This window comes from Cupressus sempervirens, chromosome 2 (assembly GCF_028749045.1).
Source record: "Cupressus sempervirens isolate cs-2001-9-10 chromosome 2, ASM2874904v1, whole genome shotgun sequence".
NCBI classification, from domain to species: Eukaryota; Viridiplantae; Streptophyta; class Pinopsida; order Cupressales; family Cupressaceae; genus Cupressus; species Cupressus sempervirens.
Window position 1 is genome coordinate 686197819 of NC_143119.1, and position 26896 is coordinate 686224714.

The 26896-nt window shown below is 34.4% G+C and overlaps 1 pseudogene; it reads right to left on the reverse strand.

Annotated features, from left to right (window-relative positions):
- Positions 1 to 251: 251 nt before the first annotated feature.
- LOC149575240 (serine carboxypeptidase-like 26) overlaps positions 252 to 26896 on the reverse strand; it is a 34104-nt pseudogene continuing 7459 nt past the window's right edge.

A 26896-nucleotide genomic window follows, 5' to 3' on the forward strand; every position in this document is an offset into this window, starting at 1 on the left:
ATTTTAGATGTAGTAAATTAAATTATAATTATTTTGTTGTATAAGCATTTTTTTAGGTAGATTTATTTAAGATATCTATATAATAATAAACCAAATTTATACAAAATGATTTTTTTTTTCTAAATATTAAAATCATTATTTAATAATATTTTTGTGAGGTCCTCTTACAATAGATATTATATACTGTAATTATAATAAATATAGTTATAAACCATTTGAATCGTGTTAGTTGAAATAGAAAAGTAGAATTACTATGACGAGAGAGGCTTGCCAGCCAAAAATGATTTGGTCATGGTCAAAGTTCTAGAAGGTTGATCACTAGGTACTATGTGACCTGCTCGTCTCACAGTTCCAAATGTCAAGCCTTTGTAACTTACACTATAACCTGCCATATCTAGCTCTCTATTCATCCAAGGATACCATGCTTTCTCAATTGAAAGCTTTAATTAAATATCTCATACTAGTCACAAGAACTACTGAATCCACATCTCCACTACAACCAAAAGCATTTATCACTAATTAGCTATTTAAATTAAATATTCCTTGAACTAAACAATTTTATCATAATAATATTGTTTTTATATTTTATACCTGTAGACGAGTATTTTCAATCTTGCTGCCATCATTCTTCGATATATTGGAAACATTGATGTTGCAAATGTGTTATATGAAAGTAAATCGCTATTTAGAAAAGAAGATAGACAAATTATTAGGTGACAATTTTTGAAGTCCTAAAAAATTTGTCTATTTTAAAAATATTACATGCAAATAGTCATACCTGCATCCAGTCCATGCATAAGGTAAGTATGTTACATTTGCATGAAGAGTTCTTTGCACTTCTAGAGTGTTGTTGCAGCTACAGGTGCTGGGCACAGGAATAATGTTTACGTATTATTTTTGGGATGTTTTAAGGTTTTGTTGTTATTAACTTTTAAGGAATATTTTAATGTTTTGGTGTTACTTTAGTAAAGGATAAAATAAAACCTTTAGGGGTCTAGGGGTTGCCAAAAATAATTTTTAACTATTTACCTTTGTTTATATATTCTCTCCAAAACCTCTAGGAGAGTATGAGTTTTTCTCTTTTCTGGTGAGGAGAAAAAGACTAGAAAGAAGCCAATGATATTGTTGATATTGTTCATGTTTTGTAGAATGAAATAAGAGATTAAAAAAACTTGGTTTTCTACAATTGTTATTATGATTATTTTTGTTTAATCTCTATTAGTGGAGTCCCAATGTTTTAAATTTTACATTTCCATTCTCTAAATTATATTGATTTATCCATTAGTTGAATGAAATAAAACTTTCAGCACTTCTTTGTGTGTGATGAATTCTTTGCAGCCAAGGCATAGGTTGTTGAATTGCCACCTAGAAAATATTTTGAGACATCATGTCTCCTTCTGTAATTTTCATGTGAATAGACCAACACATGTTGAAGAATGGGTAGCAAGAATGTACCGTACTTTGCTTATGGTTGAGTGCAAAAATTAGCTGCAAATAGAAGTGGCACATCTATGGTGAAAGGGCAGCATCTCTATGTGCTTGCCATAAATGAATGGATGCAAACTGTAAGGTGCTATTCGTATTGAAGTTTTTGTCATTCATCTCATGACATTGCTATAGTTTCTTCAAATTTTCCTTTCCATCTCATAGTGAATCGATTACATACTTTATTCTCATTTTCTCCTCATCATATTAGTATCAAAGAGAGACAAGGTCTTGCTAGGAAGTGTATGTCTACAGAAGAATCATAGGCTAAAGCTAAGGCTCACACTATGCCTCTGAAAAGTATGACTGCAGATGCCATAAAAAAGATGGAGGAACTTCTAGAAGACAAGTTGAAGGAGTTAAGAAGGGGTCCAATAACAAGGATAAGGAGAATGAGATGGAAGAAGGTGGCAGTAGAGATGAAGAAGAAGAACATCACCAAGATCCACCAACTAAATTTCCTATAGATCAAAAGGCATTCATTGATGCTTTAAATTCAATAGGAGGAGATGTTACTAATAGGCTACCTACATATGGAGGTAGTCTCAATAGTGAGGAAGTGATTAAATGGATTGAAACAATCACCAATCACTTAGAGTTGAATGAAGTTCCAAAGAGTGATAGGGTAAGGATTGCAAAAAGAAAGTTGAGAGGATCCGCTCTCTCATGGTGGAATTATGTTCAAGGAGACAGGATACAAAATAACAAAAGATTAATTTCTTCATGGGAAATGATGAAGGAAAAAATCAAGGCACAATTTCTGCCTGCAGATCATGAGGTGCAATTGTTCAAGAAGCTACAAAGCTTGAAGCAACAAGAAATGGATGTAAATGTCTATATAGAGGAGTTCCATAGGCTAACTCTCAGGGAAAAGAAACAAGAGGAGGAACTAGAAAGAATGGCCAGGTATTTAAAAGGTCTAAGAATGAATATATAGGAGAAGTTCAGCCTCTTCGCCCCAAATACACTAGGGAAGTGTTTTTATATGGCATCACATTCTATTATAATTTTTTTGTTAAAATCCAATAAAACAAGAATAGGATACTTGGCTACCTTTTGCTTGAGTTCCTCAAAACTCTTATTTGCTGCACTATTCCATTCAAACTTTGTTTTACCTCCTCCTTTGATGGTGTCTAAAATTGATGCACAAATGTTGTTGAAGTTCCTCATGAACTTCCTATATAATGTGGCTAAGAAATGGAAACTTTGAACCTCTCCAATAGCCCTTGGTGTTGACCAATTAATGATGTCCTCCACTTTAGATGGATCCATTTTGAGATCTCCCTTGGATATCACAAATCCAAGATACATCAACTCTTGTTTTGAAAAGTCACACTTCTCCAAGTTTATCTTCAACTTTTTGTTTTTGTAGCCTTTGCAAAACTATCTTCAAATGTTGCAAATTCTCTTCCTTATTCCTGCTATACACCAAAATGTCATCAAGGTAGACAACAAAAAACTTCCTAATGAAGTCCTCCAAAACTTCATTCATTAGTTGCATAAATGCACTAAGAGCATTAGATAAATCAAATGGCACAACCAACCATTCATATAACCCTTCATTAGTTTTAAAGGTTGTCTTCCATTCACCCCCCTCTCATATCCTTATTTGATGATACCTACTTTTGGAATGTATTTTAGAAAAATATGAAGCTCCCCTCAAATAATCCAAAAAATCTTCTATTCAAGGAATAGGAAATCTATATCTTATAGTTATCCTATTAATGGTCCTAGAATCAGTACACAACTGCCACTTATGATCCCTCTTTGGAGCAAGAACCAAAGGTACGACACATGGGCTAAGACTTTTCCTTACTAACCCCTTGTCAAGAAACTATTTTATTTTCCTAGCAATCTCTTCATTCTATTGCGGTGTCATCTTATATGTTGCCTTGTTGGGTAGCACTACTCCAGGAATAAGATCAATCTGGTGACTTATGTCTCCTATTAGTGGTACAGACTCAAGAATTACTTCAGCAGTGATGTCCTTGTACTAGTTCAACAACTCTTCAACTTCTTTTGGGCCTACTGTTCTATGTTCCCTCTTCCTATCTTCCTTAGGCTTCATCACCAATGCAAAGTCTATTCCATCTTCTTCTTCAAGAGTATTAATGAAATCTTTCTCACCCACCATCAAAATTCTTGGTCCAACTTGACCAGACCCTTTCTCTTCTCTTTCAAATTTCAATTTGTATGTTACTACATCCTTTTGGATGCTATAAGAATTCTTCTCACCATCATGAAGTGCCTTCCTGTCAAATTGCCAAGGTCTTCCCATCAAGAGGTGGTAAGCATCCATGGGCAAGATATCACACAATATTTTATCCTTATATCCCTCTTATACTAAACTCTACCCAAGCTTTCTCATTCACAACTTCTTGCTACCCTCTATTCAACCAAATGGCCTTGTATGGACAAGAATGTGGAAGTCTTTCCAACTACAATTTTTTTACAACCTCAAGTGAGATGACATTATTTGTGGAACTTGAATCAATTATCACCTTGCACAACTTTCCTTTCACCTTGCACTAAACTCAAAAAAGAGTCCTCCTTTGAGGCTATCATCTCACTTGAGGTTGTAAACAAATTGAAGTTGGAAAGACTTCCACATTCTTGTCCATACAAGGCCATTTGGTTGAATAAAGGCTAGTAGGAAGTTGTGAATGAGAAAGCTTGAGTAGAGTTTAGTATAGGGGATATAAGGATAAAATATTATGTGATATTTTGCCCATGGATGCTTACTACCTTTTGATGGAAAGAACTTGGCAATTTGATAGGAAGGACTTCATGATGGTGAGAAAAATTCTTATAGCATCCAAAAGGATGTAGTAACATCCAAACTAAATTTTGAAATAGATGAGAAAGGGGTTGGTCAAGTAGGACCAAGTGTGGTTATGGTCAGTGAGAAAGAGTTCATTAATACTCTTGAAGAAGAAGATGGAATAGGGTGTGCATTGGTGCTAAAGTCTAAGGAAGATAGGAAGAAAGAATGTAGAATAGTAGGCCTAAAAGAAGTTGAAGAGTTGTTGAACTAGTACAAAGACATCATTGCTGAGGTAATGCTTGAGTCTTTCTCACTAATAAGAGACATAAATCACCAAATTGATCTTATTCCTGGAGCAATGCTACCCAACAAGGTAGCATATAAGATGACACTGCAACAGAATGAAGAGATTGCCAGGCAAATACAACAGTTGCTTAACAAGGGGTTGGTAAAAAAAAGTCTTAGCCCATGTGCCATACTCTCAGTTCTTGCTCCAAAGAAGGATCATAAATGGTGGTTGTGTACTGATTCTAAGACCATTAATAAGATAACTATAAGATATAGATTCCCTATTCTCAGAATAGAAGAATTGTTGGATTGTTTAGGAGGAGCTTCATATTTTTCTAAAATACATCCTAAAAGTAGGTATTATCAAATAAGGATACAAGAGGGGGATGAATAGAAGACAACCTTTAAAACTAATGAAGGGTTGTATGAATGGTTGGTTATGCCACTTGGTTTATTTAATGCTCTTAGTACATTTATGTGACTAATGAATAAAGTTTTTCAGGACTTTATTGGGAAGTTTTTATTTGTCTACCTTGATGACATTTCGGTGTATAGCAAGAATAAGGAAGAACATTTGAAACATTTGAAGATGGTTTTGCAAAGGCTATAGGAACAAAAGTTGAAGTTAAACTTGGAGAAATGTGACCTTTTGAAACAAGAGTTGGTGTATCTTGGATTTGTGATATCCAAGGGAGATCTGAAAATGGATCCATCTAAAGTGGAGGTTAATTGGCCAACACCAAGGTCTGTTGGAGAGGTTCAAAGTTTCCATCACTTAGCCACATTCTACAAGAAGTTCATAAGGAACTTGAGCAACATTTGTGCACCAATTTTGGACACCATCAAAGGAGGAGGTAAAATAAAGTTTGAATGGAATAATGCAACAAAAAGGAGTTTTGAAGAACTCAAGCAAAAGGTAGCCAAGTACCTATTCTTGTTTTACTAGATTTTAATAAAGTTTTTACAATAGAATGTGATGTTAGTGGCTTTGCAATAGGGTTTTTTCTTAGTCAAGAAGGCATACCCATTGCATTTTTCAATGAGAATTTGAATGAGGAAAAGAAGAAATATTCTTCTTATGATTTGGAATTGTATGCCATGGTAAAGGCATTATTTGCTGTCTAAGGAGTTTATTGTGTATATTAACAACCATGCTCTTAGTTTCTTGAATGTACATAAAAAACTCAACCATAAGCACATGAAATGGGTTGAGAGTTTGCAAGCTTATACATTTACAATCAAGCACAAGAAAGGATAAGCCAATAAAGTGGCTAATGCACTTAGTAGCAGAGTGCTAATAGTGCAAGAAGTAAAACTCCAAAGTATGGGTGTCAATGCATTGAAGGGAATGTATGTGGAAGATGGAGATTTCAATGAAGCATATGAGATTTGCACTAAGTTGGAAGATAGTTTTCATTCTAACTTTTCTGAATTCATTGTGGAAGATGGATTTTTGTTTAAGTGTAGCCAAATATGTATTCCCAAATGCTCTATCAGAACAATGTCATTAAAAAGAAACATTGTGGAGGTCTCGATGGTCATTTTGGACTCAACAAGACATTGGAGTTAGTGCAAAGTTTTTATTACTGGCCCAAGATGTAAACATGAAGTTTTTGGAAGATTGTCTTATATGTCAAAGGGAAAAGGGAGTGTCAACAAATGTTGGACTTTATCAGCCTTTACCCATACCAAACAAACCTTGGGAGTGTTTGAGTATGGATTTTGTGATGGGATTACCAAGAACAAAGACAAGCTATGACAACATATTTGTGGTTGTTGATAGATTTAGTAAAATGGCTCACTTTATTTCATGTAAAACCACTAATGATGCTAGTTATATTGCAGGACTATTCTTTAAAGAAATAGTTTGTATTCATGGTTTGCCATTGAGCATTGTATCTAACAAGGACAACAGTTTTGTGGGTCACTTTTGAAGGACCCTATTGAAGAAGTTGGGAAAAAAAATTTCTTTCAAATGAGAAAACTGAGGTGGTTAATAGATCCTTGGGAAATCTTTTGAGATGTTTGACACAGGAACATGGAGGTATTTAGGATGCCATCATACCTCGGGTAGAGTTTTCATATAATAACTTGATGAATCATAGCATGGGTATGAGTCCTTTTGAAATTGTGTATGGGAGACATCCAAGGGGAGTTTTTGAACTCACTAATGTGGATGGTTTGGAGAAAAGGAGTGGATATGCAAAAAAAAATTCTCATGTAATGGTGGAAGTGCATGAGCGCACGAGGAAAACTTTGCAACAAAATAACCTAAAGGTGAAGGCTAAGGCAGACTTGAAGAGAAGGAATGCGTGGTTCAAAGTTGTGAATTTGGTTATGTTACACTTGAACAAAGATCGATTACCTCAAGGTAGCCACACAAAGTTGGTGATAAAGAAGATTGGACTGTGTGAAATTCTAGAAAAGTACAAAGAAAATGCTTACAAAGTGGCATTTCCTCCAGATGTAGCTATTTCACCTATCTTTCATATCTCAAATATCACATTGTATAAAGAGTCTAATGATGATATTGATATCACTGAAACTACACATGAATCAAATGATTGGATTTGAGAATTTCTTTCTAAAGAGAAGTTGTAGCTAAATCGCATCATCAATAGTAGAGAGGCCATGAGGACAAGACACAAAGTGCACATAGAGCACTTGGTCAAGTGTAAGGGCCTTCCAGATTTTGAAGCCACTTGGTTATTGGAAATAAAAAATTTGAGGCAAGGTCGAGATCTACAACAGTTGGTCTCCAAGAGGACTTGAGACAAAATTTACCCCTAGGAGTATGGTGCAGGTGTTGGGCACAGGAATACTGTTTACATTTTTGGAGGGTGTTTTAATGTTTTCTTATTATGAAATTTGAGGGCATATTTTAATATTTTGTTATCACTTTAGTAAAGGATTAAATAAAACCTTTACAGGTCTGGTGGTTGCCAAAATCAAATTTTAAGTGTTTACCTTTGTTTATATATTCTCTCCATCTGGGAGAGTATGATTTTTTTCTTTTCTGGTGGGAAGAAGACTAAGAAAGAAGTTGAATGATATTGTTCATGTTTTTTGGAATGAAATAAGAGATAAAGAGAGCATTAGTTTTTCTGCAATTGTTATTATTATTAATTTTGTTCAATCTCTATCCGTAGAGTCCCATTCAGCACTTCTTTGTGTGTAACGAGTTCTTTGCAACTAGGGTACAAGCTGTTGAATGGCCATTTGGAAAATATTTTGAGACATCATGTCTCCTGCTTGTGTAATCTTCATGTGAACAAACTAGCGCATGTTGAAGAATGGGTAGGAAGAATGTACCATACTTTGCTTCTGGTGGAGTGCAGGAATTGGCCACAAATAGAGGTGGCACATGTGTGGTGAAAGGACATCTCTATGTGCTTGCAGCAAATGAATGGATGCAAACTGTAAGATGTTGTTCATGTTGAAATTTTTGTCATTCATCTCATGACATTGCTGTAGTTTCTCCTGTTTCTTCTTTCCATCTCAGAGTGAAGCTATTACGGACTTTATTTTGGTTTTCTCCTCATCAAGTGTTGAGATAAGTAAATACATAATCAGAACTACATGGATCAAATCCATCTAATCCACTTATAAAAGTATCATCCTGCAATAGAGAGAGTATGGCGTTTATGTTTATTTAAAATGTATAATCTGGTAACTGTAACATTTCCATGTCAAGAGATTCTTGAAAAAACATTATCTATATACTTACAACAGCAGTAGAAGATCTCGTAAGATTAGAATCATAAGTGCATAGTGGTGCATATATATTATAGGGATCTGTAGATCCTCCACTGGATTGTACGCTAGATGGAAATGTGTTGCCTAATGTGTAGCTTAAATGAGATGAAACACAACGCTAACTTGAATAATCTTCATCTGATATCAATGGATGTGTCCATGCATAATCGATATGACCACAATGATCTGTCTCATCATTCATTAGTCCATTTCCAATCTATAAACCACAATTTTCCAATAAATAAGAATTCCAAAGTATACCATATTTTCCTTCATCTAGAATTATTCTACTTTGATGGGGTTTCCAATAAGATAATTAGCATGCGCCACAATAGACCAGTTTCAGAGGAGAAAGGGCAAGGGCAAGGAACCGTACCATAACTCCTTTGAGATTAATGATGTATGGGAATTCTTATTATTAAGAATTGTATCGGTTAATTCAGGCACATAGAACCCTGCACATGACCAAATATGAGCGTTTACTTATAACATGAAGATGAGCTTTCTATGTTTATTTATAACATATGATGATACCATAGAATTGGTTGCTTGACATACCAGCATATCTTTCTCCTGTTATATAGAAATCTCGGTTCTTATACTGTGGAAACCTTTCAAACCAATTTAGAAGATATGTGTATGCGTCTCGAGCTATTTACCCATGAAAAACAATGTTTTAGTCAGTAAATAAATAGTGAAAATTGTTTCGATTAAATCTTCACTGTATACATTCATGTCACAAAGTCTGTTTCATAATATATTAATTGAAATACCAGTGTTCTCATCATTGCCGTGTTGATAATCAGAGGCAGTATTGGAGTATGAAAATCCGACCCCTGCAGCCGATTCGAAAAACAAGATGTTTGCCACTGCAAAATGCAAAAGTTAAATGAATCTCCGAGTGATATTAGCCATGTGCTTTCTAGTGAGAATATATTTTTTTACATAAATGATTATAAGCAAATTCTTATACCAACAGTTATATATATGTATCTATCTGGGAAAATGAATTATGGAGCCTGGGATAATATATGTAAAACCTTGGTTCCATGCATTTGAATTGTTAGAAAGAGTTTGGCCATCTGGTTGTACATGGAATGGACCCAATTCTGTCATTGCTCCCATACCAAAAGATGAGCATTCCGGTCCTGATAACAAACAAGTTTTTACATTTGGTAAGTTTTAACACTATTTTCTACATGTTGGCGGTATTAATTTCTACCATTAATAGCAGACAACCAGTCTGTGGGTAGCCCACAACTTAGCCGTCCAGCCCACCATCCAGCCCACACTCCAGCACCGTCCATATTAAATAGGTGATATTAGCCGCCCATGTTTTTAATATATGTAATATTATATTTAATATAGTGTAACATGTGTAAAATGTTTTGTGTGTAGAGAGTTCTCATATCTTCTATAAATAGAGGCCTTATGTAATGTATTTTGCAAGGCAGCAAGGCAATAAAATCAGATTTTATCTCTGTGTATTTCTCTCTCTTTGCCTTCAAATTGGTATCAGAGCAAGAAGAGATGGGCCTAGGAGGAAAAGAATTATGTGTTGATATGTATAACTGCTGTAGCAGTGAATGGAGCTTCTAATGTTTTCTTGATTGCAGATCATTATCAGCTTCTAAAGTTGGAGATTAGTGGCTGCCAAGATTGAGAGAAGAAAAGATCCCAGTTTAATGTTTGAAGAAGGTATGAGCTGATTTCTTGGAGTGAAGTCTTATGATAAAAAAATTGTTAAAACGGGAAAATAAGCATTATACTATTGTTTGTTTAAGCTATATGTCATTGGCTTAGACTTGTTTGGTGGATTTTCTTTGTAAAGAAAAGTTTAAAATTGTAAGGTGCAGTTGTAACTGTGAGTATTAATATGGCTTCACGAAGTAGTATAGCTCAACCACAAATTTCAATATTTTCTAGTAAAAATTATGAATTTTGGGCTATAAAAATGAAGACACTATTTTGTTCTCAAGGCATATGAGATCTTATTGAAAAGGGTTTTATTGAACCACAAGATGAGTCTACATTAACACAAGATGAAAAGGATAAATTATAAGATAATAGGAAAAAGGATGCTAAAGCATTGCTTCTAATTCAACAATCTTTAGATGAATCAATTTTTTCTAAGGTATGTGTAGCTAAAAAATCTAAAATTCCATGGGATATTTTAGAAACAACATATCAAGGGACATCAAAAGTTAACATTGCTAAATTGCAAACTTTAAGGCATGATTTTGAAAATTTGTGTATGAAGGATTCAGATTCAGTTGATCAATTTCTAAATCAAGTAATGAATGTGGTTAATCAAATTAGATCATATGGTGATGATTTGACACATCAAAAAGTTGTTGAAAACATACTTCGTAGTTTGCTTAGAAAATTTGATGCCATTGTTGTTGCCATTGAAGAATCTAAGGATTTGACAATACTTTCTATTGATAAGTTAATGGGTTCACTTTTATCTCATGAATCAAGAATGAATAGAAATAACAATTCTTCTTTGGAGAATGCATTTAGATTGTAGGTATCTCTTGGCAGAGGAAGAGGAAGATCAAACTATAGAGGAAGAGGAAGAGGTAGAAGCATAGATGGATGTAGAAGTCCAAATCAAGAAGAAAGAACAAATCAATCTATTCAGAGTTCAAATAGAGGACATGGTAGAAGTTCATCCCAACACCCATCATCAAGGTTTGATAAATCTTGAATTCAGTGTCATAATTGTAAGAGATTTGGTCATATTGCAAGTGAATGTAGAAAGAAACAAGAGGATATTGAAAAGAATGGTGCTAATTACTCATATGTATCTGATAAAAATTTAGGAAGTTTATTTATAACTTGTAATGTTGCTCAAGAAAGTTCTAGTGATATATAGTTCCTAAGTAGTGGATGTAGTAACCATATGACTAGAAATAAAGATTTGTTTTCTGGCTTGGATGATTCTGTAAAATCTAAAGTAAAGCTAGGAAATGTTAGTAAAGTCTCTATAATGGGAAATGGTGTTATAAATGTATCGATAAAAAATGGAGGAAAAAGATATATTCCTAATGTGTATTTTGTGCCTAGATTAAAACACAATCTCATGAGTGTTGGTCAACTAGTACAAAAGGGTTATAGAGTTTCTTTTGATAATGATGTTTGTGCAATCTAGGATAGAAATATTGGTGGTGGGTTAATTGCAAGGGTCAACATGACACAAAATCAAATGTTACCCCTCCAGATTCATTGCATTCAATGAGAAAAAGAAGTTAGTTTCAAGATAGTATACTTAGATTAGTCGTGGCTATGGCATTTGAGGTATGGTCATCTTCATTTTGATGCTTTAAGCTTGTTACAAAAGAAGAATATGGTGAAACGATTGCCTCAAATATTGAAACCACCAAGTTCATGTGGAAGTTGTATTTTGGAAAAACAACATAGAGAAAGCTTCCTAGTAGGAGGTTCATATAGAGCAAGAGCACCATTGAAATTAGTTCACACTGATATATCTGGAACTATGCAAACTCCATCTTTAGGAGGAAGTACATATTTTCTAACATTTATTAATGATTTTAGCAGGAAGACTTGGATATACTTTCTCAAACAAAAGAGTGAAGGTTTTGAAAAGTTCAAGGAGTTTAAAACTTTGGTTGAAAAACAAAGTGGTCTCTACATCAAGGTATTGTGATCTGATAGAGGTGGTGAATTCAGTTCTAACGAATTTTTAGAATTTTGTAGATTTCATAGAATTGAGAAGCGGTTTACCACAAGGTATAGACCACAACAAAATGGTGTAGCAGAAAGGAATAACAGAACCATAATGGAAATGGCAAGGAGTATGTTGAAGGCCAAAAATCTATCCAATGAGTTTTGGCAAAAGCAATAGCATGTGATGTATACATCTTGAATATGAGTCCTTCAAAGAGTGGTAAGAACACAATTCCACAAGAAGTATGGAATGGTAAAAAATATAATGTATCTCATTTTAGAATGTTTGGATGTGTTTCTTATTCATTGGTGCCATCTAAATTGAGAAAGAAATTGGATGATAAAAGTGAAAAATGCATCTTTATTGGTTATAGTGAAGAATCAAAGGCTTATAGATTGTATAACCCTATTTCAAAGAAATTGATCATTAGCAGGGATGTTAAATTTGAAGAAGAAGATTCATGGCATGAAAATGATAACAAACAAGTGAAAAGAGGAGCACCAATATTACAAGGTGATGATGAATTAAAGGAACAAGGGACTCAATCAACACCCAATACTCCACCAAGGAACTTTGTGCAAGGAGCCTCACCTCTAGGTTCAAATGTAAGTGATAAATTTGATTCAACATTCTCAATACCAAGTTACAAAGGTAAGAAGATAAGAAGCTTAAAAGAAATATATGATCAAGAAGAAGAGAATGTAGATATTTACTCAAATTTTGCTTTATTTTCTTGTGATCCATTGTATTTTGATGAAGCAATTAAAGAAGATAAATGGATCAAGGCAATGGATGAAGAAATTGACTCTATTGAAAGAAATAACACATGAGAATTAATGGACTTACCTAAAGAAAAAGAATGTATAGGAGTCAAATGGGTCTACAAAACTAAATTTGATGAAAAAGGTGAAATTGTTAAGCATTCGACAAGACTAGTTGCTAAAGGTTTTTCACAACAATATGGAATTGATTATAATGAAACATTCGCTCTAGTTGCTAGACATGACATAGTTCAAACTATTTTAGCAATAGAAGCACAAAAAGATTCGAAAGTGTATCAAATGGGTGTAAAATCAGCTTTTCTAAATAGTTTTCTTGATGAAGAGGTATATGTTAAACAACCACTTGGTTATGAGGTTAGTGGGAATGAAAATAAGGTATATAAACTAAACAAGGCACTTTATGGTTTGAAACAAGCTCCTAGGGCTTGGTATAAGAGGATTGAATCATACATGATAAGTAATCAATTCAATAGAAGTAACAATGAGTCCAAATTATATGTTAAGACTAATAAGGAAGGTCAGATTTTGATTGTATGCTTGTATGTTGATGACTTGATATTCACTGGAAATCTATCAATAGGCATGTTCAAGTTTAAAATGATGAAAGAATTTGAAATGACAGATTTGGGGTTGATGAGATATTTCTTAGGTATTGAAGTTATTCAATGTGACAAAGGTATCTTCATTTGTCAATCCAAGTATATAAAGGATGTTTTGAAGAGGTTTAAAATGATGAATTGCAATCCAACAAGGAAGAGAAGGACTCAAATGTTGATCCAACTATGTTTAAAAGACTTGTTGGAAGTTTAATGTATATGACAACTATAAGGCTAGACATCATATATAGTGTCAGTTTAATCTCAAGGTTCATCGAATCACCACAAAATTCTTATTTGCAAGTTGGAAAAAGGATATTGAGATATATTGTAGGAACAATGGAATATGGAATCCTATATTCCAAAGCTAACAATTTTGGTTTGATTGGTTATACTGACAGTGATTTTGTAGGTAGTGTTGATGATAGGAAGAGCACTTCTGGATATATCTTTCACCTTGGATGAGGAGCTGTGTCATTGGCCTCAAAGAAGTAGCCTATAGTGACGATCTCATCAGCTAAAGCAGAATATGTAGCTCCCACTTCCACAGCATGTCAAGCAATATGGATGCGTCAAATTTTGTTTGAACTTCACCATCATCAAGAGAAACCAACACCAATTCTTTGTGATAACAAATCAACAATAGCATTATCTAAAAATCATGTATTTCATAAGAGGAGCAAACATATTGATACAAGGTATCACTTCATCAGAGAATTCGTCAACAATGGAGAAATCTATCTTGAGTTTTGCAAATCTGAAGATCAATTGACAGATATCTTCAATAAGGCATTGTTAAAGAATAACTTTGAATATCTGCAGGAGAAATTGGGTATTACTGATGCAAAATTTGTTAATGACAAAAATTAAGGGGGAGTATTGGCGGTATTAATTTTTGCCATTAATAGCAGACAACCAGTTTATCGGCAGCCCATAACTTAGTCGTCTAGCCCACCATCCAACCCACACTCCAATACTATCCATATTAAATAGGTGACATTAGCCATCCCAGTTATTCCACCTACAAGCCACCCATGTTTTTAATATATGTAATATTATATTTAATATAGTGTAACATGTGTAAAATGTTTTGTGTGTAGAGAGTTCTCATATCCTCTATAAATAGAAGCCTTATGTAATGCATTTTGCAAGGCAGTAAGGCAATAAAATCAGTTTTTATCTCTATGTATTTGACTCTCTTTGCCTTCACTACAAGTATGTCTTCATTGAGAAACAAGAAAATGCATGAACAATTAGAAAATACCTCCATTGAGCTAGAGGAGAGGCTTTGAAGATGGGTTTTCAGTGGCCTCTACAAAATAGTAGAAAAGTGCTCTCCTTGCTTGTTCATCAACGGTCATGTATCTTGTATGCTGTGCAAACATTATTCCTTCTGGTTGGTCAAGTAGAGAAGTTATTTTGTCATTCTCTTGCAATCCATCTTGATTATATTGATTGAGCTTCCATGAATATTCACTGCTAATGGAAGGAGCAATTCATTCCTTTTCCTTGTTAGAAAACGTAATTTTTTCCTCGAATGAAATGTAAAATTGTAATTTAGAGGATTCTAAAAATTCCTGGATAGGGTTAGGTAAAGTTTTGGAAGTCATAGATAATTCTAAAAAAGTCTATTTCTTCTATGTCAGTCAATTTAGATGTTTCTAGTAGAAATGTTCTAAGACCTCTATAAATAGAGGCATCATGTAATGTAATTGATATAGACAAAAACATTAATGAAATATATTAGTGCTGCAACATATTGAGTATTTTTTCATTTTAGTTTATTTTGTCCATCCACTTTCATTAGGTGTACTAGAGCTATCATGGGTTTCTACAAGTGCTATCAAAGTTGGGGTAAGAAAATCGTGTCACCATTTGTGATAGACGAATCAAAGATAGATTAATTTGGAGAACCTTGTCACCATTTGTGACAGATGAAGCTATCAAGGGGTGGCTGAAAGAAGACATGAATTTGATCAAGGTTATTAGTGAATCCTGTCACTAGCAAGATTATCAATGGATCTTGTAAAAATAGGAAATAGTTGGTAGCCAATTTTTTACAAAATGTTTGAAGAAATTAAAGGTTGCAGCCTTGGAAGACATTATTTAGATACAAAGATTATCAAAAAAATTATAAATGGATTTGGATTTGTATGCAACATCATTTGAGGTTGAAATTAGGGGGGAGTGTTGTAATGTGTAATTTCTCCCTCAAATGAAATGTAAAATCATAATAGAGGATTCTCGAAATTCGTGAATAGACAAATAAGGTTAGGTAAAATTCAAGAAGTCATAGATAATTCTAAAAAAGTGTATTTGTTCTATGTTGGCCAATTTAGATGTTTCCAGAAATGATCTAAGCCTTTTATAAATAGAAGCATCATGTAATGTAATTGATATGGACAAAAACTAATGAAATATATTAGTGGCATCGAGTATTTTTTCATTTTAGTTTATTTTGTCCATCCACCTTTCACAAGGTGTACTACAGCTGTCATGAATTTCTACATTCCTCACTAGCCCTTACACTAGACCTTGACCTCTTTTGTAAGACTTTTGACAAAACTTGATGGCCGCTTAACTGATGAGAAGGATGAACTAGAACGGCTATTGCTATCGCCAACGCTATTATATTTCTCATTTTGAACTCACCAACACAAAGATATGTTTGAAAAAAATACTAATTGAGGCTTAATAAATAGATCCAATTGCTACGTTGCTTCGTTAGATTCTCCAATTGAGGCTTAATAGATAGACCCATTAATAGGGTTGTTCAAGCTCGAACAATTGTCTCTTACGAATGTCATATTACCATTTACGATATCTAGAGAACAATCCTATTGTAGACAAAGATGCCATCGGCATCAACCTTGTTCTATAGACGTCATTGTTGTCATCGCAGTAAGCTTAAACCCTAATTCGTGTCATTCTAAATCCTAAGTATTGACCAAGCTAAACATTAGTTATGGTTTTAGGTTCAATGAACAAGATTTAGATTCACAGAACAAGGGTTCGTTTATGACAAAATGATACGCAACTGATATTTTTTCATATTCGAAAGCAAATTCTAAAGATAAAGATTTAACACATAGACTTGAGAGTACACTCCACAACTTGAGATTAATTATTCAAAGGATTTCCAGAGTTTGAAGCTTCAAAGATGATTGAATACACGCTAATCTTGCCATTCCCGAGTTTTAACGATTCATGAGAATCTCGCCCTTTCTGACACTGAAAAGACAAGACAACAAAACGAAGATCAGTAAACATTTTACCTCAAATAAATGTAAGTATTCTACATTTTCATACACCACCCCAACCTCCAACTAGTCATTACATCATATCACTGATCTTCAATTAGTCGTAAAGAATGAGTCATCCACTCCTCACAATACAAAATAAATTCTACACGCTGGTTGAATGATGAATATGAAGAGGAAAGTTGCAGGCAGCAACAACATGAAATTCTATATATAGAAGCTAATGGAGGAGACTGCTCCTTGGACCAGCGATGGTTAGGCGATGGTCCAAATATAGAATCTCAGGCTGCAGGCTTAATTCTCACACGTTAACCATTGACAGATTCGGTGATGTGTGTGAGGCGCTTGGATAGTGACCTGGGCATTGTTGAAGTCATGCAAACCAACCCATTTATGACTGCTCCTTGGGCCAACGAGACTGTTCCTTGGACCAACGATGGTTAGGTGATGGTCCGAATATAGAATCTCAGGCTGGGCTTAATTTCACACATTAAGCATTGACAGATTTGGTGGTGCATGTGAGGCTCTTGGGTTTAAATCTTAAGGCAACCTAGGCATTGTGGAACTCATGCAAACCAACCCATTCTTGATCGAATACATTTTGGAATTTTTAGAATCTTGTAGCAAAAATCTAGGCCGTTTGGATCATGAATTTGAGTGGGAATTAGAATATGAAATTATCAAAATTTTCAAAACTACTGTTTGGATCTGTCAAAGAATTTTAAAAAAAAAGAATCTAGTATCTTCATTTACCTCCAAAATAAGAATTCAGTCTTCTATCTAAATAGGTGGAATTTTCCAAATACCCATTCTAATTCCATTTTTCTAAAAATGAACATTTAAAATTATTGAAATAAAATTACTTTTTTGATGTCTGCTCGATTTGGTGCTCACTTTAGTAACATGGGATTTTTTTTTGGTTGCTGCCTCTGCCCTCTGCTCATTTTTTATGTTCTTAGCTTAATCACATTTTCCTATCCCGTGCCTTGCTACAGTCAAGTCATGAAGTGGACTTTCCTTGTCTAGAGACACCACCGTTGATGGGTTGAGACTGATCGATACAGCCTTTCTTGTGAGTACCCCAATCCTTCTCACTGTGGGCTCTTCATTCTTCAAACATCAAGCCTTCTGATCTGACATACTCTGGCTATAGAGATCCTTCCATAATGCAGACCAGTCAACCCACCAATCATGGGTCTGTGAGCATATTAGTCAAGTCTGATCACTCACTAGTATATTCAAGACATCAAATTTGAGTCGTGTCTATTAGTTTTGTTAGCTTTGGATAGTTGTTTGTCCATTTGCTATTATTGAGCAAGTAATTGTTTTGCTAACTAATTGGTTAGATTAGAAACAAATATTTGTTAATTAATTGACAACTTTTGGAAACAACTAGAAACCGACTTGGTTAGGGTTGTTAAGTTGTTTTAATCTCAATCGTCGATTGTAAATCAATCTCGGCCGTTGGTTTACCAACAAGAGTAGTATAAAAGGAGGTCAGGGGGGCATTTGGAGAACATGAAGTTTGAAAAAATGTTTGCAGTGTTAGCAAACAGTCTTGCAATGTTAGCAAGCGCGCAGTGTTAGCGTGGGGATAGCAGTGAGGAATATCAGTGGGAGAAATTAGAAAGTTGTCAAAATTCTACTAGTAAGAGGCAAGGAATTTTGTATCTCTTGATTTGTTGAAGTTTAATATAATTTCGCATCTATAGAACTGGTTTTCCCTTAGGGGTTTTTCTCAGGACAATTTGTCCAAAAATATTGTGTTCATTATGTTGCTCATTTCTTTCCGTATTTTATAAGTGAAGTTGCAGTTGTGTTATTTTTCGATATTAGCTGAGAATTTATTTTCAGCAGTTTAATAATCATTTATGATAGGAGATTAATAATCACTGACTGCAATAGTTAAATTTTTCACATGTTATCAGAGCATTGTTAAGGGTAGAAGAGTTTTGCCCTAGGAAAGAAATTTTGATCTCTTTAGATTTATTAATGCTTTAAACCCTTGAGATGGCTTCAGCTAGTTTGAGAGATCAAAATAGATTGGATGGTGCCTCAAATTTTGGTGTCTGGAAAGCTAGAATTTCTTTATTGTTGGAAGAGAATGGTATCAAGGATTATGCTACCAGTGTTGTACCTGTACCAACGAATGCAACACAGCTTGCAGCATATAGGAAGGACGATGCCAAAGCGAGGAGGATTATCCTTGATGGTGTCAAGGATCACATTGTTCTACATATTGCAGAGCTAGATACGGTGAAGAAGATGTGGGATGCCATTCTGAATCTATACCAGAATGCTACCACCAATAGGAAGTTGATTCTCAGAGAGAAGCTAAAAAATACTTGAATGAATCAGGAAGAAGGTCTACATCACAAGTTACCTCACTAGGCTCAGACTTGTCAAGGATGAGTTAGCAACTGTTGGAGATAGTCCTAGTGATGATGAGCTAGTGAGAATAGCCCTAAATAGGTTTACTAAACAATGGAGTGTCTTTGTTCAAGTTGTTAGTGGATGAGATACTTTATCGAGTTGGGATCGACTATCGACTGATTTCACTCATGAGGAGTTTACACTAAGTCTTGTCAATGGGGCCAACAAGAGTAAAAAAAATGAGGTGGAACAAGAGAACGTTGCCCTAGCGGGTAAAGGGAAAGAAAAGAAGGGATCTAGCAAAGGATCGAATTCACAAAGTGAAAAGAAGAAGAAGGACCTTTCTAAGGTCAAGTGCTTTGGATGTCACGAATTTGGTCACTATGTCAGTGATTGCCCAGAGAGGAAGAAGGGTAAGAAGCAGGTGGCAACTTCAGCAAGTGCAGAAGAACTCTCTAGTAGAATGGAAGATGAGTTTGCACTCATAGCTTGTATGGTTAGCTCAACCTCACAGTGTGTTTGGTATATAGATAGTGGGGCATTCTTTCATATGACAGGAGTTAGAGAGTACTTCTCCAGTTACAAGGAGGAGGACACCAACATCCAGATTTCTATGGGAAACTTGTCCAAACTCAACCCTGTTGGGAAAGGGACTGTTCAGTTTCAGAGAGAGAATGGAAAGATAATTTCACTTCATGATGTGTTATATGTGCCAAGCTTAGGAATGAATTTGATTTCTGTATCTGTTCTTCAAGATAGGGGGTATAATGTACTCTTTAGAGGGACAAATGTGTTGATTAAGCACAAGGATTGGAAATCACCCATAACTATTGGAGTTAGGAGTGGTCGCCTTTATAGATTGTAGTTTGATACTCCTAAGGCACTTATGAGCAACAGTAGTCCTAGAGATCTTGGAGAGCTATGGCATAGGAGGATGAGCCATATTCATCATGGAGCACTTAGATTGCTTCGTGAGATGGTGACAGGTGTTCCAGAGTTGAGCACAGAGCATGATGATGTATGTAAGGGATGTGTGTTGGAGAAATTTGTGAAAGAATCTTTTCCAAGGAGTGACACCAGATCTAAGGGTGTTCTTGATCTAGTACATTTAGATGTTTGTGGACCAATGTCGATGAAATCTCTCAGAGGATATGAGTACTATGTTACTTTTATTGATGATTTCTCTAGAAAGACCTGGATATACTTCTTGAAGACTAAGGATGAGGTTTTTAGTCGATTCCAAGAGTTCAAGGCTCTTGTGGAGAACTTGACAGGAAAGAAGATAAAGGTTCTTTAGTCAGACAATGGAGGCAAGTACAAAGGAAATATCTTCTAGGATTTTTGTACCAGAGAAGGAATCAAGAGAGAATGGATTGTTCCTTACAATCCATAGAAGAATGGAGTTGCTAAGAGGAAGAACCATTTTATATCGGAGGCAGAAAGAGCTATGCTACATGACCAGGACATGCCCCATTACTTATGGGTAGGGGCGTGTAATACAACAGTCTACATCCAGAATAGAGTTCCACACAAGGTGCTAGGGAAGATGACACCAGAGGAGGCTTTCATAGGGAAGAAGCTAGATGTTAGTCACTTCAGTATATTCAGGAATTTGGCATATTGTCATATTCCTGGAGATACACATACAAAGTTAGATCAGACTGCAGAGAGGGGGTATTTTGTTGGGTACAGTGAGACCTCAAAGGCATACAGGATTTTCATTCCGAGGACTAAAAGAATTATTGTCAGATAGGATGTCAAGTTCATGGAGGACAAGGCATTCAGGAGATCCAGAGATTTGCTAGCAAATGATCAGAGTGAGTAGCCAACATAAGCTCCAAGACCAAGTCAAGGGCAACAAAGCTCAAGTACAGTTACCAGTACGAGTGTAGACTCAGTTAGTGAAGATTCACAGAGTATGGAGCAACAAGTGCAACAGGAAATGCATCTAGAAGACTTAGAGGTTGACATTTCATCCTCTATAGTTGGCAATGGGAACCATGTGGTTCCAGATACACAAAGGGATACTCAGGAGTTTGTGGGAGCTCCTAGGAAGAGTACTAGATAGTGAAGACAACCAGCCAAGTTTAATGACTATGTGGCATTAGTTAGTTAGTTGGTAGATAGTGAGCCTTCTAGCTATCAGGAAGCTGTAGAACATTAGGTATGGCGAGATGCTATGGTTGAGGAATATTCTTCAATAATGCAGAATGATGTGTGGGAGGTAGTACCTAGACCAACAGATAGGGCTGTAGTTGGATCACGCTGGATCTACAAGATAAAGCATAGTGCAGATGGTAGCATCGAGAAATACAAGGTGAGGTTCATGGAAAAGGATTTCTCTCAGAAGGAGGGAATAGACTATGAGGAGACATTTGCTCCAGTTGCTAGGTATACTTCTATACGAGCTATAATCTCACTTGTAGCACAGATGGGATGGCAAATCCATCAAATGGATGTCGAGACAACATTCCTTAATGGTGAGTTGAAGGAGGAGGTATACATAGAATAACCAGAAGGCTTTGTAGCACACAAAAAAGAGACCCACGTGTGTAGATTGAAGAAAGCATTATACGGACTCAAGCAAGCTCCTAGAGCGTGGTATGAGCGCATTGATACATACTTGTAGAAAATGGGCTTTGTGAAGAGTGAAGTAGATGCTAACCTCTACTACTTGGTGGTTGGAGGTGAGATTCTCATTCTTGTTCTTTATGTGGATGACCTATTTCTTACAGGTTCACTAGGGCTCATAGTGGATTGTAAGAGGAACATTGCAGAAGAGTTCGAGATGAAGGATTTAGGACTTATGCACTACTTTCTAGGCATGGAAGTGTGGCAGACAGACGAGGAGATTTTCCTTGGTCAAGGAAAATATTGCATTGAAATCTTGAAGAAATTTGGGATGGAGGATTGCAAAGCCATGTCTACACCCATGATCACGAATTGGAGGAAGGTAGATACAACTAAGGGGAAAGATGTAGATCCCACTTTATATAGACAATTGATTGGTTCGCTTATGTATTTGGTCAACACTAGGCCAGATATAGCATTTGCAGTTAACTCTCTTAGTCAGTTCATGGTTGAACCAAAGAGAATGCATTAGATAGTGGCTAAGCATGTGCTACGTTACTTGTATGGTATAGTCGAGTATGGGATCAGATATGTTCGAGGTGAAGGTATCAGGTTGATAGGCTATACTAATGCAGATTGGGCAGGAAGTACAATAGACAAAAGGAGCACTTCAGGGTGTTGTTTTAGCTTGGGATCAGGAGTTGTATCTTGGTTCAGCAGGAAGCAAAAGTCTGTGGCTCTAAGTTCAGCAAAAGTAGAATACATAGCAGCTAGCATGGTGACATGTGAAGTTATATGCCTTTGGAAGTTGTTAGTAGCCTTGTTTGGTCAGAAGGTTGAGACTACTGTGATACATTGTGACAATCAGAGTTGCATCAAGTTGTTTGAGAATCTAGTGTTTCATGATAGGTCTAAACATATAGATATCAAATATCACTTCATCAGAGATTGTGTACAAAGGGGAGTTGTTCAATTACAATACATACCTACAGAGGAGCAGGTAGCAGACATTCTGACTAAGGCATTGGGGAAGGCAAAATTTATCTTCTTCAGAGATAAGTTAGGTGTCTTGCAGAACAGCTTCCTCGCTAAGAGGGAGTGTTAGTTTTGTTAGCTTTGGACAGCTGTTTGTCCATTTGCTATTATTTAACAAGTAATTGTTTTGCTAACTACTTGGTTAGATTAGAAACAAATATTTGTTAATTAATTGTCCACTTTTGGAAACAACTAGAAACCGACTTGGTTAGGGTTGTTAAGTTGTTTTAATCTCAACTGTCGATTGTAAATCAATCTCGGCCATTGGTTTACCAACAAGAGTAGTATAAAAGGAGGTCGAGGGGGCATTTGGAGAACATGAAGTTTGAAAAAGGTTTGCAGTGTGAGCAAATAGTCTTGCAGTGTTAGCGTGGGGATAGCAGTGGGGAATATCAGTAGGAGAAATTAGGAGGTTATCAGAATTCTACCAGTAAGAGGCAAAGAATTTTGTATCTCTTGATTTGCTAAAGTTTAATATAATTTCTCATCTATAGAACTAGTTTTCCCTTAGGGGTTTTTCCAGGGACAATTTGTCCGAAAATATTGTGTTCATTGTGTTGCGCATTTCTTTCCGTATTTTATAAGTGAAGTTGTAGTTGTGTTATTTTTCGATATTAACTGGGAATTTATTTTCAGTAGTTTAATAATCGTTTATGATAAGAGATTAATAATCAGTGACTGCAATAGTTAAATTTTTCATAGTGTCTACATGAAAACCCTCGAAAATTGAGCAGACCATGACAAATACATAGTCACCATTGTATTGATCACAACTATATTCCAATACATAGTCTTTGGATAGTAGAGAAAGCTTCAACTATTGGTGGCATAAAGAGATCGTCAGCATCCAATCCAATCTATTAATAATAAGGCTAGCATGATTAACCTGAGAAAATAAAAAATGAGCAGAGACAGTATTCCAATTTTAGAAATGTGCAATCAAATAGAAAAAATGTGTACTCTCATAATGAATTCTTAATGACTCAAATGATCTCAAATCAAATTCTCAAAATTGTAATTTGGATTTCAAGTTCTAGAATCTCAAATCCAGAATTTGGAATGCCAATTCTAAAAATCATATTACATCAACCAAATGGATCCTTAATGTTCACTTTCTTCTCAAATTGTCCATTCTTTTTCCCAAGATTGTTGGTTGTTCCAATCTCTCCTTACATTGTCATCACAAACATTTTCACTATTAGAATGGGAAAGTTATTAGTCTACTACTTTCAATTAAATCAATTAAATTAGTATTTTCATTTATTATCTTAATTATTGTGCATAATTTCACTTTATCTAATCTTAGGTTGTTGTAAAAAGAAAAGCTTTCCTTGCACAAATATAGCATAACTTTATTCTTCATACACTTTCTATCTTAGTTACAAATTAACATTTCTAAAGTATGTTTTTGATTGTTTATTTGTAGTTTTTGTCTCACTTATTGTTGCACTTCTTATGTATGTCTTGCTAAAGCTATTATATCTTGACTTCTTTCTCTCACAATGAAGATCAATAAGATAAACACTATACTGAACCACATTAAAATGTATCACACAAATAAACATGAAGAAACACTCATATCTAAATTTATATTCATATAGAAACAAAAAGGAGAGTTTGAAATCTACAATTTTGTTATTATTTTCAGTTTGAAAATTCAACTATTAGTTGGGACCACATTAAATACACATATTTATATATATGTACATGTTATACTTTCATATACATGTATGTATTATAGGTATGCGCATGTACATACATACATACATATTACATATGTACACATATATGTATATGTAGATATATAAAATTGTTGAATATATTTATCTATTTATTTATTATTTTTTAAAACAAAGTAATTTATAAAATTCAAATGATATATAATACTAATTTTGAAAAACTTATATATGATATAAAAAAAAGTCAATTGTGCACATCCTCTACAAAATCAACTTTTATCATCTTGATATTAAAAAAATAGTTACAAAATCTTGCCCTTCATATTTTTGAAGGGTATCAATATTTTATATGAATACTTTGAATTTTTGTTCTATCTATTATGAAATTTGACAGAAATCTATTTTTTTAAAAGAAGTTGATCCATTGCTTGATCCAAAATAAAAACTGTTATTTGATGCAAAATAAAAACCCTTAGATGACATATAGATGGTCTATAGGTCTAAGATACCCTGTTCACGATATTGACACATTCATTTCAAATCCTTTTAACAAATTCCTTATTACATCTCATTTCTATATTTTCACTTTTGTGTTGATTATATTTAATATTTCTATTCATATTAAGAATCTTGTTAATTTTTAAAAGAATTTTACCCAATCATTATACGTTAATACCAATTTGAATCAAAATTAAATGAAGAGATAATCATATACAAAATCCAACTCCCTTCTACAATTAAAGGCTATTTTTCTTCAACTAATGAAATTGATTTGGAGATTAGATCATGTGTCTAAGTTAGGACATCATTGCAATATGCCTACTTTTGTTAAATTAAAACTTAATATTTATAATCATATAGTTTTTAATAATTTATTTCTTAGTATACTTCATTTTCTACTTCAACCAATTGTCTGATCCTGTAATGGAGTTACTATTATTGTTGATGAATAAACATTTATGTGATTATTAAATTATTATATAATTTGGATCATCTTCTTTATATCTTCTTCTGCTGCAATATTTTGATACATTAAATCATGTTTTGTACTCTTAGTAAATTTCTATCATTAATCTATCTGATTCAATTAAAATTTCCTTATTTTTAAAAATAAATTATAATATTTTTTGAGGTTTCATTTATAGAGGTTAGATTTTGCATGATATTTTTCTAGTATCTATGTGTCCTGGTACATGGAGGGTTTGAGTTCTTCTTTTATATATATATATATATATATATATATGTATATATATATATATATATATCTTTGTTAATTTGTGTACTATTTTAGAAAGTATGGAGTATGTGGAATCCTCTAAAAATCAAGTACATCATGGCCCATCAATAAACATTATCCATTTCTCAAATATGATGTAGAAGTAAATATTATTTTAATTAAAATATTATTATTAAAGGAGGAAATTTTTTCTAAATAGTTTATTTTTGATAAAAATAAGAGATCTAAGATTTAATAAGATCTAAAATAAGCACAAATACTTGGCAATGGAAAAAAGAGAAATAAATAGTTAAGAGAGAAGCAAATTTTATTCATCAAACTAATTTCAACAAAGCTATGCAATGGTCTCTATATATAGAGAGCCTATGAGATGAGGGTATTGATAGAAGATGATTCTAGAGGATAAGTGGATAATGCTAAATGACCTAGTATCATGGAGGACATTCATATCTTCTTAGGATAATGTTGTATGACCTAGTTTCATGGAGGACATTCCTATCTTGTTACCAATTTAATAGGAAATGTGTGGCATACTTGTTGTTTGGTTATAACAGCATGACTGTTGACTATTTCTAACATCCTCCCTTAATTTTTACCACTAATGATAATGTATGGGAGAAATTACAATAAAAAATATAAATAGGATAGGTCTCGGCATTCAGTCTTGTTAGGTACCTATTTACAAAAAGAGAGAGAGAGAGAGAGGGGAACATGACATGACTATGCCCCCTTAATGTTCACCTCAATCATGCCGAGCATGCCTCATAGTTTCAAAAATTTGGCCTCAAGCATACTCTTAGTAAATATATTTGCTGCTTGGTCTTCACTTGGACAAAAGAGAAGATTAACAAAATTTGCTTGAACAAGATCCCGAATATAGTGAACATCAATCTCAATGTGTTTTGTTTTAGCATGAAAAACAAGATTATTTGCAACTTGGATAGCACTTTGATTATCACAATACAAAAGAGTAGTTGAACTTTGTGCAAAACCAAGCTCAAATAAAAGGTTGTGAATCCAAACTACTTCCTTTCCAGCTTCTTTTGTTGCTCTATATTCTACTTTACATGAGGACAATGATGTAGTAGTTTGTTTTTTGTTGCTCCATGTAATTGGACTTGACCCAAGCTGAAAAATATAACCACCAGTAGATTTTCTATCATCTATGTCACCTCCCCAGTCTGAATCTATGAAGCCAGTCAAAGAAATTGAAGACTTGTAACTATAATGAATGCCATAGTAAATGGTGCCACGAATGTATCGTAAAATTCTTTTGGTAGCCAACCAATGAGATTCTTTTGGTTCCTGCATAAATCTAGATACCAAATTGACTGCAAAACAAATGTCTGGTCTAGACTGTGTTAGATAAACCAAGCTAC